We start from the raw sequence: 12,803 nt of genomic DNA on the forward strand, positions 1-12,803 counted from the left end.
AGAGAGATGCCGCGGTAGTTGTTGCAGTCACCCCTGTCACCTTTGTTCTTGTACAGCGTGATGATGTTTGCATCCCTCATGTCTTGAGGTACTCCACCTTCTCTCCAGCAGAGACAGAGGATTTCATGCAGCTCAGTGACGATGATCTCTTTGCAGCATTTTAGGACTTCAGCAGGGATGCTGTCTTTTCCAGGTGCCTTGCCAAAGGCAAGGGAGTCCAGGGCCACATGAAGTTCTTCTAGGGTTGGTTCACTGTCAAGCTCTTCCAGCACAGGCAGGCACTCAATGTTGTTCAGTGCTTCTTCGGTGACTACATTTTCTCTGGAATATAGCTCAGAGTAGTGCTGCACCCAGCGTTCCATCTGCTGCGCCCGATCCTGGATGACCTCGTCTGTGGCAGACTTCAGAGGGGCAATTTTCTTCTGTGTTGGACCTAGGGCCTGCTTGATACCATCATACATCCCCTTGATGTTGCCCGTGTCAGCTGCTATCTGTATCTCGGAACAGAGCTGGAGCCAGTAGTCGTTAGCACATCTCCTGGCAGTCTGTTGGACTTTGCTGCGAGCAGTTCGGAGAACCTGCAGGTTGCGCTCACTGGGACAGGCCTTGTATGCTGCTTGAGCTCTCCTCTTTTCCTCAATGACTGGTGTCAACTCCTCAGAGTGGGCTTCAAACCAGTCTGCCGCCTTGTTGGTCTTCTTGCCGAATATGGACAAGGCGGTGTTGTAAACGGTATTCTTGAAATGTTCCCATCTGTTGGATGCGTTTGCGTCGGCCGGGCCTGGAAGAGATTCCTCAAGCGCTTGTGCAAATTCCTCCACTTTTCTCTGATCCCGGGTCTTGCTGGTATCAATGCGAGGTCTTCCTTCCTTTTTCGTGTGGTACAGTCGCTTTGTTTGCAGTTTCACTCTGCTGCACACCAGGGAGTGGTCAGTGTCGCAGGCAGCACCATGATAACTGCGTGTGATCTTGATGCTGGGAAGGCTGGAGCGTCTGGTGAGGATCAGGTCGAGCTGGTGCCAGTGCTTTGATCTTGGATGTCTCCAAGAGACTCTATGTTGGGGCTTTGTGTTGAAGAATGTGTTGCTGACACAGAGACCGTGATGACAGCAAAACTCTAGCAGGCGTTGGCCATTTTCGTTCATCCTCCCAGTGCCAAACTGACCTAAGCAAGTGGGCCATGAACTGTTATCAGCACCAACTCTAGCATTGAAATCGCCGAGGATGAACAATGGCTCTTTTACAGGGATTTTCTTGACAGTGGTGGCCAGGTCATCATAGAATTTGTCTTTGGCTTCTGCTGGAGACGACAGAGTCGGTGCATAAGCACTGATGAGAGTGATAGGTCCTGCTGATGACTGGAGCTGCAGGGACAAAATTCTTTCACTTCCCACAGTAGGTGGGATGATGGATTTCAGCAGGGTATTTCTGACCGCAAAGCCAACGCCATGTTCCCTGGTTTCGTTTGGTGGTTTTCCCTGCCAGAAAAATGAGAAATTTCTCTCCTTGACAGATCCGGAATCTGGCAGCCTAGTCTCTTGAAGGGCGACGATGTCCATCTGCAGTCTGCTCAGCTCCATGTCGATGACAGCTGTTTTGCGTGCGTCGTCTATTTCTTGCAGGTCATCAGAGAAGCCAGGTGTCATTGTCCTAACGTTCCAGGTGCCCAGCTTTAGGGCAGTAGTTTTCTGTTTTCTGTTGCATGGTGCAGAGTTGTCGATCCGCTTGTCGGTTTTCACCCTAAACCCCACGCACCCCATGAGGTTAACGGACCGTGGCGAGGCAACACCTTACTGGCTGGGGACTGCCCAGCTTAAGGCGGGCGGTAGCTGCCCAATGAGATGCAATGATCTCTCCCACCGTCGGAAGCAGCCCCTGGCGTCATGCTCTACGCCAATCGAGCAAAGACTTATAACCGGTAAACTGCTGCTTCCCGTGTTGTGCCGACGCCGTATGGCGAAGTTGGAGTGTCCTCTCCAGTGCGCGAAGCCTGGGTAAAGAAGGTATGGAGGATAGGCTGTTACCCATGCAGCAAATCCCCCCTCTCCACGTCGCTGGAATGGTCCAATGGAAAGGCAGAAGCCAATACGGTTGGTTCCAGCGGCGTCGCAGGAGTTGCCAGAACGTGACTGTGTTCAGCCATGAACTGCCTCAGGGACTCCGGCTCCTGATTTTGCCTCGAGGTTGACTCCTGAAGCCTTTTCCAGAACTGGATGTAGCCACAAGGCAGTGGAGGTTTGAGGTCAGAGTTTCCTTCTCTTAGATGAGCTGCCTTCCTAGGCTGACGAGTCCCATCTACCCGGTGGCTGTTTAGTCGCCTCTTACGACAAATACAGCCAAACTGAGGGCCTATTCTTAGCCCCCAGCCCCCAGGGGTAACCTAAGCAATAAAGGGATGCAAAGTTCTAAGGATCCTATCAGGTAGCGGCAGAAGCAACCAGTATTTTAGATTTCTGGCCCATAACAGGCCTTCCGTACAATGGTTCCCCTACACCGTTCGTATTCATGGGTGATACATTCCAAGGCCTACTGAGATTGCCCTAAACTGTGGATAGTAGTGAACCCTATATACAAGTCATTTTTTGTTTACATACATACCTATTATACAGTTATTTCACAACAACATGGCAATGAGTGTGGATAGTGAAAATGCTAAAAGCTAACTGGGTATGAGTAAAGTAGGGTAGACAGCGGACAAAGAAAAATGAGTCATGAGTGTGATGGGGTGGGAAGGTTTCACCATGTTACTCATAATGGTGCATAATTTCAAAACAAGTTTGAAATAAACTTGAAATAAATTACATTTCTAGAATCTTCCATTCAATATTTTTGGCCATGGTAAACAATGGATAACTGATATTGATAACTGAAATGGCTGAAACTGAATCTGCAGATATAGGGGGTTCTACTGTATATTTAACCCATTTTTGCACAGTCCACGGGTGTACACATTTGGTCCCTGTTGCGTATATGCAACTTTGGGCAGAAATGGCTTAAATTATGGTGTTGAAAACAAGTTTAAATGAAGGACGCTGGTCCACAAATAAGTTGCAAGAATAATGACTTTAGAACTTGTGCAAGAATAGCCCACCCTCCAACATTCACAGCTGAAAACAGGAACATGCTTCCAACACTGCTATTGTCTGGCCACGGATCACTGCCTAAGGCCACCTGCAGGGGTCACTGCATGTTGCAGATGACTCAACTCCCATTTGCTGAATATTGTATTCATATAGTACTCTGCAGCAGCGTGGCTTCCTCTGAATTAAGAGCCATAGGGGGTGTTTTATTTCAATTAAAGACTGAATAGAAAAAATAAAACTGTTCTATGTTATCAATAAAATGCCTCAGCAGTTGCAGGTGTGTGCACTGCATGTGGCCTCAGTATACTTGTACATGACATTGAATATGTGTGAACTTAAAGATAAAAAAAAAAGAGTCTCACTCAGTAATTCCCTAAAGATGGGGCTGGGAGGAGAGGATGAACTTTGAAAAATGACAGCTCTGGAGGTTCACCCTTATAAAGTTTTAATTCTAGTTACTGGCTAATGGCCCAGTCCTAACAAACCCCCTCCACTGATGTATCTAAACCACTGAAATGCACACCACATCCTGCAGAGTGGGCAGTCCCAGAGGTCTCCTTTAGGTAAGGGAACATTGGCCTAAATCAGTGCCTCTCACACTTTTAGCACCAGGACCCACTTTTTAGAATGAGAATCTGTCAGAACCCACTGGAAGTGATGTCATGACTGGAACTGACATCATCAAGCAGGAAATTTTTAACAATCCTAGGCTGCACTTCTACCCACACTTACCCAGGAATAAGTCTCATTCACTGTTAAAAGCATATACATAGTAACCTGTTAGAAGCACAAATCTGTCACACTTCCTCAAATGCAGACATACACCATCGTAGCGCCATGCCTAATATATTAAAAATTAAATACTGAAATGAATGGGGACCCACCTGAAATGGGCTCACGACCCACCTAGTGGGTCCCGACCTACAGTCTGAGAAACACTGGCCTAAATGGATTTACTCAGACCTGTGCCAATTAGGTGGCGCTGCTGAGTTCTGGAATGATGGGTTCTATTCACCAGGATGAGTTCTATTCACCAGGATGAGCGGCAGCAGTAAGGCAGCCAGCAGTGGTGCCACATTCAACTGCTTATTGAGGGGGGATTTCAAGCCAATTGGACCCAGGGTAGGTGGGTGGGAGGGCCATCCAGCGGCAATGCTTTGCTTTCCTTATGACGGCTCCATCTGGAAGATTCAACTACAGAAAGAGGTACCAGCTGCAGTTGTGGGTTAAATTGGTCAAGTTGCCCTAAAGCCAGCCCTGCTCTTGGGTCTGTGGGGCTCTTGGTGCGCCTTTGCACAGCTCCCAGCAGCTTGACGTTTGCATCCTGCAGAAGAAACCTCAAAATCAGGCAGGTGCTGCTGAATTCTAGAATGATGGACACTTTCAAGGTCCAAGGCCTATGAATGGATCTCCTTTTTGTATCAGTGTCTGGCCTTATGGCCCCAAACACCAGCTTCTTCATAGTAGCTCATTCTAAACTAGCATAACACATGCAACAAATTTATCCCCTGGCTGAGAACACTTTGGGGAAATTTCCAGATAAACACTATCGATTGGAAGCATAGCTTTAGGGATGTTAAGACTCATTTTAACCATTAGATGGCAGTATGGCTTTGTTTTGCAGCTTTATGGTCCATTCCCCCCCAGCTTTATGTGTTAGCCTGGCTGTATATTGCTTGCTGGAAAAAGGAAATATATTTGGTTCTCTTATGGGGAATAAATGCAATAAATAAGCAAAACAACATTTACAGAGCACTGTATTTTTTTTACTAACTATAGCTTTATCACCTCCCAGTTTCCACCAAAATTGGAATAAAAATATAGCGACGAGGGCAAGTGTGCATTTTGCTAGAAATGGTAGCCATCGCCCTTCATTTTTGTGGGGCTCAATGTTGAGAGAAAGAGTATTTTTTATGCAGGTCCATTAAAAAAAAAATGAGTGGTCACTGCATAGGTTATAGAGCCCAGCGGAAGGCATGTTCCCAAAATAATATTTATTTTGTCACATTTGTATCCCATCCTTTCTCCAACCATATTTACCTAATTTTGTGCTTCCTACACATGATCTGCTGTAAGTGGCTTGAATTACAGGATTACAACCTATGCTTTTTTGGATCCTTTTTTTTTTTTTTTTTAAAGTTGTCACCCATTTGAAGAAATTGTCATTGATCACCCAAATCAGTTTTGCTTGGTGCTTGCTCTATTTAATCCACATCAATCAGCATGTAACTACATACAATACTTTTAAAGGAAGAAAAAAAAAAAGCCATGCTTATATATGTTTGTTTGGGATTCCAATTCTATGCACACTTTCCTGGGAGCAAGTCCCATTGAATTAAATGGGGCTTACTTCTGAATAGACATGCATAGGGTTGCGCTGTGAGACAGCTTTTAGATAGTTAAAAAGGTTTTTGATGTAGACATCTGATTAATCCATGAAAAATTAAAACTGCATCTCTTTTTTAATATAACTGACTCTGGAGAAGATTGATGCTCACAGTTCAGTGCAGGAAAGGCAGGCAGAAACATCCAAGGGCTGGTTTTGCATCTTGTTTCTTGCAAGGACACAGTAGGTAAGATTTGAACTCAAACTGCCGTTTCTTTTTTCTTGAACGATATAGTTTTTCTCCTCTCCTCCTTACATGGTGCCTCTCCTTTGCTCCTCTCACCTCCCCCTTTCTACCAGGGCCTTCTAGGGATAAACCTCTGAGATACAAACTAGGATTAGAGTTATGCAGGGATGTGCTGGAGCCACAGTGCCGAGTCTCAAGTCTAGTCGAGTCGCCCAAGAGTCATAACAGCAGCCGTTTCAACTTATCCAGAGCTGTTTTTCAAATAATTTTGACACAAGTTCGAGACTTTTCAAAAAGCAAAACAAGCCACAGAAGCTGTGAAGAAAAAGCAAGCAAGCATACACACAAAACAGAGTCGCAAGCACACACAAAAGCGACTTGAGTCTATTAGAGTCTTCATTTTTAGGGTAAAACCCCTGAAACCTGAGTCAGCACCCAAAATTGTCATGTGTGACTTATGGAGAACTCGTGCAAGGAAAGCGCCCTACAGGTAGACCACAGCTGCGATACAAGGACACCTGCAAGAGGGATCTGAAGGCCTTAGGAGTGGACCTCAACAAGTGGGAAACCCTGGCCTCTGAGCGGCCCGCTTGGAGGCAGGCTGTGCAGCATGGCCTTTCCCAGTTTGAAGAGACACTTGGCCAACAGTCTGAGGCAAAGAGGCAAAGAAAGAAGGCCCATAGCCAGGGAGACAGACCAGGGACAGACTGCACTTGCTCCCAGTGTGGAAGGGATTGTCACCCCCGAATCGGCCTTTTCAGCCACACTAGACGCTGTTCCAGAACCACCATTCAGAGCGGGATACCATAGTCTTTTGAGACTGAAGGTTGCCAACACAGAACACAGACTTAAGACCATATGAGTAGTGAAAAACGTGTGTCGAGTGAATTCGAGTCATCCAAGTTCGAGTCATCCAAGTCACAGCTCATTCCTGGTTATAAGCATGCAGCACTTGGGAAGTATGGAGAGTTAAAAAGTCCCATTCCATCATTAATAAAAGTCAAATCTGTTCTAGTATTAGGCAACACTAGCCTTCAAAACAGCCTCCCTGAGTTTAGGTTTTTATCTGTGATCACGGAAATTAGATATTTCCTCTTAAATTGAAGCTCCTGTCCCAAGGAGCTGTTGTTGTACAGCAACAGTCTTGTGAAGTAAAAACAAACAAAAGAGTTAAGTGTTCAAGGCCACTCAGTTACATGGGTGCTCTAATCTGGGTTTTTTTTTTTACTTCCAAAGCCAATGCTCTGGCTGCTTCATCAGACCTAGTTATTGCACAATTAATGCATTTATGTTATGTCAGTGCTGTCACGAGGGGGATGAAGAGGCTGTGCACTGCACTGGGTGACACCACTACTGGCCAAAATTGTGAAAATCTTGGTATTTTCAAACAATACCATAATGTTATATATCATTCTATAGGTAATTTAATGCAGAATGCAATGAAACAAATTGCGTTGAAATATCCGTATTCTATCAAACATGCCAAATAACCAAAGGAAAACACAACTGCCTTATGTAACAAAAAGTGGATTTTCTTAATTCAGAACTGACCGATGAGATTGATTCTTCTGAGAGCCAGGTATTATTATGACACAGCAGGGAACCAATAAAGTATGAGTCAGCTCTCATTTCCATGGATCAGAGCTAATACTAGGACTCTTACTCCATTACGTGAGTGGCATCAAGTTGGTCACTGGTTTTTTATTGGTTTCCAATTTGTAGGGTAACCTGTACTGTTATATATGAAAATAAATACATACATAAAGTTAACAGGGGTTACATGAACCCTAGTGATGCCATTGCATTCAGTTGTGCATAGGATATTGTAATGTACTCATATTCTGTGTGGTCTGCTACAAGAGGAGGTTCATCATGGGGGGTGTGTGTGTGATGCAATGAGCTCTTGCACCAGCTCTTGCACAAACCCTAGTAGTACCTCTGTGTTATGTTATTGGTTTAGTGACTATAGATATTGCACAGTCTCATAGCCAAAGATTATGTTATTTAAAATTAAGATGTGGTTCTTTGACTCTGTGGTTGATGACCATGTGCAAGTCTCTTCTGTGCCCTGTTTTTCTTTTCCCCAGTACCCCTCCCTCTGGTCTTTTGCTCTTCCCTCTTATGCAAGCTCTGCCTCTGATGTATGGATAGTGCATCAGTACCAGAAACTTCTCTTTCCCCAAATTCTTTAAGGCAGCAGTTCCCAAACTTACCGTGGGCATGGCACCCTTCTTTTGCAGCAGTCTCTTCTTCCCAGCTCTCCCAGGCGCTGCCATATTGGTTCTCACAAGAATTGTGTGGGATTTTGCATGATGGTGGCACCCAAGACAGCTGGGAAGATGGGTACTACCATCTTGGATCATGTGATCCAAGCTGATGGCACCTGGGAGAGCTGTGAGGAAGAGGCCGCCGAAGCCATCCTGCAGCTCAGTTTGGGAACCACTGCTTTAATGCACTGTGCTCTCCCTGGCTGGCTCCAGAGGAGAACAAGGGGGCTTAGCAAGGCCTTCTTTGATGGACCCCATTCCCCTTACTTTGGCAGCAGACATGCTGTTACATGGAGGGAACATGGCAGGCAGAACAGCTAAAGAGCAGCAACAACTGTTGCTTCTGATCAGCCCCTGAAAAGGAAAGATCACTCTTGCTACCATGGTAAGAAGAGAGGGGTTTGCTCAGCCGCCTCTAACTGCCAATGGTTAGCTGAGTAAGTGTAAAGTCATGCACATTGGGGCAAAAAAGCAAAACTTTAGATATAGGCTGATGGGTTCTGAGCTGTCTGTGACAGATCAGGAGAGAGATCTTGGGGTGGTGGTGGACAGGTCGATGAAAGTGTCGACCCAATGTGCGGCGGCAGTGAAGAAGGCCAATTCTATGCTTGGGATCATTAGGAAGGGTATTGAGAACAAAACGGCTAGTATTATAATGCCGTTGTACAAATCTATGGTAAGGCCACACCTGGAGTATTGTGTCCAGTTCTGGTCGCCGCATCTCAAAAAAGACATAGTGGAAATGGAAAAGGTGCAAAAGAGAGCAACTAAGATGATTACGGGGCTGGGGCACCTTCCTTATGAGGAAAGGCTACGGCGTTTGGGCCTCTTCAGCCTAGAAAAGAGACGCTTGAGGGGGGACATGGTTGAGACATACAAAATTATGCAGGGAATGGACAGAGTGGATAGGGAGATGCTCTTTACACTCTCACATAATACCAGAACCAGGGGACATCCACTAAAATTGAGTGTTGGGCAGGTTAGGACAGACAAAAGAAAATATTTCTTTACTCAGCGTGTGGTCGGTCTGTGGAACTCCTTGCCACAGGATGTGGTGCTGGTGTCTACCCTAGACGCCTTTAAAAGGGGATTGGACGAGTTTCTGGAGGAAAAATCCATTATGGGGTACAAGCCATGATGTGTATGCGCAACCTCCTGATTTTAGAAATGGGTTAAGTCAGAATGCCAGATGTAGGGGAGGGCACCAGGATGAGGTCTCTTGTTATCTGGTGTGCTCCCTGGGGCATTTGGTGGGCCGCTGTGAGATACAGGAAGCTGGACTAGATGGGGCTATGGCCTGATCCAGTGGGGCTGTTCTTATGTTCTTATGTTCTTATCCTCTTTTGGGGGCCCCATGGCAATGCACACAGGGAATGGTATGCTTGTGGCAGTGTATGCACAAACTTATTTTCTTTTGAGTAAAAGAAACTACTAAAGATGTGTCGTCATGTGAAACAAAGCCATAAGAAATGCACTTGATCTAGTTCTGGCTTTGTACCAACATTTTTATATTGCTGAGATATGCTTTTCTTTTTTTCCCCCATCCTATGTGCGAAAATAAAGTTGCATTTTTTATCGTCTTGTTTGAAAGGAAAAAAGTCTCCCCAGTTTTATCCTTTTCTTGCTCTTACTTCATCTAGTTTTTTTCCTATAGTACAGTTACATCTAGGAGATATGTACCCAAGTTAAAAAAAAATAAAAAGCAAAAATGAACGTGCCCCGAATTACAATGCTGCTCGAATATGGAGCCTGCATGGAAAAGTGCAAGCAGATATAAAGAGTCAAAGAGCAGAGATTGTAATGCCACAAATTATCAGTGTAATTACATTCTTTTTTTTCCCAGGGAATGCAGTTCTTTTTTGCGTGCAGGTACTTTCAGCTGGAAGGTCTTGTGCTGTGAGTTTTGACAGAGTAGATAACATGAATTGTTAGAGGTGATAAATCCTCCCGCTGAGAAGGATCAGCCATTCTGCTCCTCACATCTCTGCCTTTTATCAGGAGGACACTAAAGCTGCCTGCGGGTTCTTCAAGACATATGAAGCAGAGGCCTAAAAAGATGTGCTTAATGTTGTTTAAATCATAACAAAGTACCGAGAGCGCTCCAAATCTCTGCGCCTGAACCTGTTCGCATAAATACATAAGACCAGGCTTAAGAGTTGAGTCATTTCCTTTCGGGTTTTTATGGGGTTTGAACTGTTCAGAGTTTAAAAGTATCAAACATTAATCCAGCCCAGTCAAGTGCACAGTGTGTTAGAGAGGAGTTCAGACAATACTGGGAGTTTCAAAGGTGGAGCCAGGCTTTAAGGATGAAGGACTCCAGATTCCAAAATGACTGTGGGGTTAAAAAAAGAGAACACACTCAGCTCCAACAGTCTGTGCTGCTAACTTGTAAGGGATATGAAATAGATGAAAGGGGTATAGTAGAGTTTATTGGAGCAGCTTCTGTTAGCGTTAACAGTACGCAGGCTTTTGTTTCACACAAAGCACTCAATTTTTCAAAGGAAAATAGAGAGGTAGCTCATTATTAGCTACATGTAGGACAAGGGTATAGTTTTCAGGGGGTGCAGTCCTTACAGTGCAATCCTTATGGCAGCGCAATCCTATGCATATCTGCTCAGAAGTAAGTCCCATTGTTTTCAGTGGCACGTACACCCAGGAAAATGTGCATAATTTTGCACATTGCAGCAAAAATGACAAGTCTTGCAGAACCTTCAGGACTGATCAGTTTATTTCAGCATAACATGTGATGGACTATGGTCCACTTCATTCAATGGTTACAGACTGCAGTCAATAAAGCTTAGGCTGAAATAAACTGGTTGGTTTTTAAGGTGCTACAGGTGGGGTCTCCGTATCTGCGGATTGGGTATCCATGGATCTGACTCAACATGGGTCCTCTGGACCTGTGTTGAGCCAGACTTGGCTCCACCTGAGCCCTCCTGAGATAACTGGAACTGCACCAACAGAGGGATTTTCCTCCAGGGGCTTCCCTGGGCCTCAGAATGCCTTATATGCATAAAAACATCACTTCTCGTTTCCATCAGCACAGCTCCAGTCCCCTTCAGAGGGCTTATGGGGTTGAAAATCATAGATTTGATTTTCTGTATCCAGGGGGGTCCAAGAATGGATCCCCCACGGATACCAAGGCTTCACCTGTACACAAGCCTTTTTTGTTGTTTGTTGCACTCTGGGACTATAGACTGGGGCTGTCAATATGCATGGGACTCCATGTACATGGTGTGTTATCTCTTTTCTCCACCCCTACTTAAAGAATCGGTAGCTCTTTGGGGCATGACTGGTGTTTGGCAGGGCTGGGTGAAGGCCGAGGACAAGAACTTGCAAAAGCGATTTAACCAAGAGACTTTCAGGGCCAACCATCTTGCCAGCCATTGTGTAAGGTGTGCACATAGTCCTGTTCACAGGGTTACATTCATAGTCCTGTTCACAGGGTTACATTCAGTGCATCTCAGATTGCTGCCTGTCCATGTTGTTGTTGTTTTAAACCTTCCTGGACTGAGTTAATGATTCAGAGTGTTCAGTAATTTCATATTTGCAAATAGTTGTGATCCATGACTATTCTCCCTACCCTACGTCAGACAGCAGCCTTAGGCAAGGTTTTCGTTTGTACAGTACTAGCTTTGTATATGTAAAAAAACCCCTGACCTGGAGCTTACTACATGCCACACTGTCTTGCATTGCTTCTGACAACAGAAGCACTTGCCCAAGAAGATGTAACTAGATCCTGTGATGACTCACAACACAAGCAATCAAACCAAAATGCCTTGGATTCTAGTTCTACACAGCAGATACAGAACTGAGAAAGATTTTTTTTTCTTGAATGTTGCAATTAGGGGTTGCCACTTATTACTGGGAAAAGGCAAAAAAAGAGAAAGTATTTTGCAAGCCCTTGGCATTGATCAGTGTGAAGTAGTGTGTCAGAACTTCCAACATGAACAGAAAAGGCTGAATGCCTGGCACACAAAGGTTGGCTGAGGAAAATGAGCCAGCCTCTTTAAACAGCAGAACCTGGAAGAGAAGGAATGGCTAGCTTGTGGTAGTAATGCAGAGCTCAGCCAGGGGGCAAGGAAAGAGCCTGGACAGAGGCTGAAGACACTGTGATGCTGGGGACAGACACAATGTCACCAGGTCTTATAAGCCCCAAGTCACACCTGAACAAGGAACACCTGGCCCAGACACCCAGGGACAGGCCAAGGGCTAGCCCAGGTACAACTTACCTGAAGGATAGAGAAACAGCTGGTCCACCAGTCACTCTGGCAAAGTGGGGACCCAGGGCAACACCTGCAAAGAAACAGAGGTGGCAGTCCTGTTAAAGATACTGTGACAGACCAGGCTGTGAAGGAACATGCCCATGCATGAATGTTAAAGGGGCTTATCGACTAAAGGAACATAAGCCTACCCTGGGTCCTACCCCAAGCTGTCATTTGGCACAGAGGCAAATGGCCAGAGACGGCCATGTCCTTGTGCAGCCCCGTGGAGACTCATCTCCACATGGATGAGGGCACCTGAAGAGCAGAGGATATCATAAGGGCATATGTTGGTGCAGGAGTGCTCCAGGTCCAGAACTCCCTTTGAGGTCTACACTTGCCCTTTACCCTACAGTTGTGGTGGGGAGTTGGTTTGCCATCTTCAGGGAATTCCTTGGGTTGTCTCCCTCCTTCTGCATTGCCTTCTTCAACTATCCTTCCTTCCCTCTCTCCTGTTCTGTCTCTCTCTCCCCCCCCCCCCGTTGCCTTGTCCATGCTCTTGCCTCCTTCAGTTCTTGTCTTCCAGTTCTTTACCTCTCTCTGGTCTCCTTCCTTCTGTTCTTCTCTCTGAGTGGCCCTAGAAGCTTTTAAGGGTTGGCACCAGCCCCACCCATGTTC

At 45.5% G+C, this 12,803-nt stretch overlaps 1 protein-coding gene across 1 annotated transcript in view; it reads right to left on the reverse strand.

Annotated features, from left to right (window-relative positions):
• STEAP4 (STEAP4 metalloreductase) overlaps positions 1–12,803 on the reverse strand; it is a 33,844-nt gene that overhangs the window by 12,243 nt on the left and 8,798 nt on the right. The window contains exon 2 of the mRNA XM_066628514.1: positions 12,156–12,219. The gene's annotated coding sequence lies outside the window, so the exon portion shown is untranslated. The remainder of the gene's footprint in view (positions 1–12,155; positions 12,220–12,803) is intronic.

Source organism: Tiliqua scincoides, chromosome 5 (genome assembly GCF_035046505.1).
Source record: "Tiliqua scincoides isolate rTilSci1 chromosome 5, rTilSci1.hap2, whole genome shotgun sequence".
In the NCBI taxonomy this organism is placed as follows: Eukaryota; Metazoa; Chordata; class Lepidosauria; order Squamata; family Scincidae; genus Tiliqua; species Tiliqua scincoides.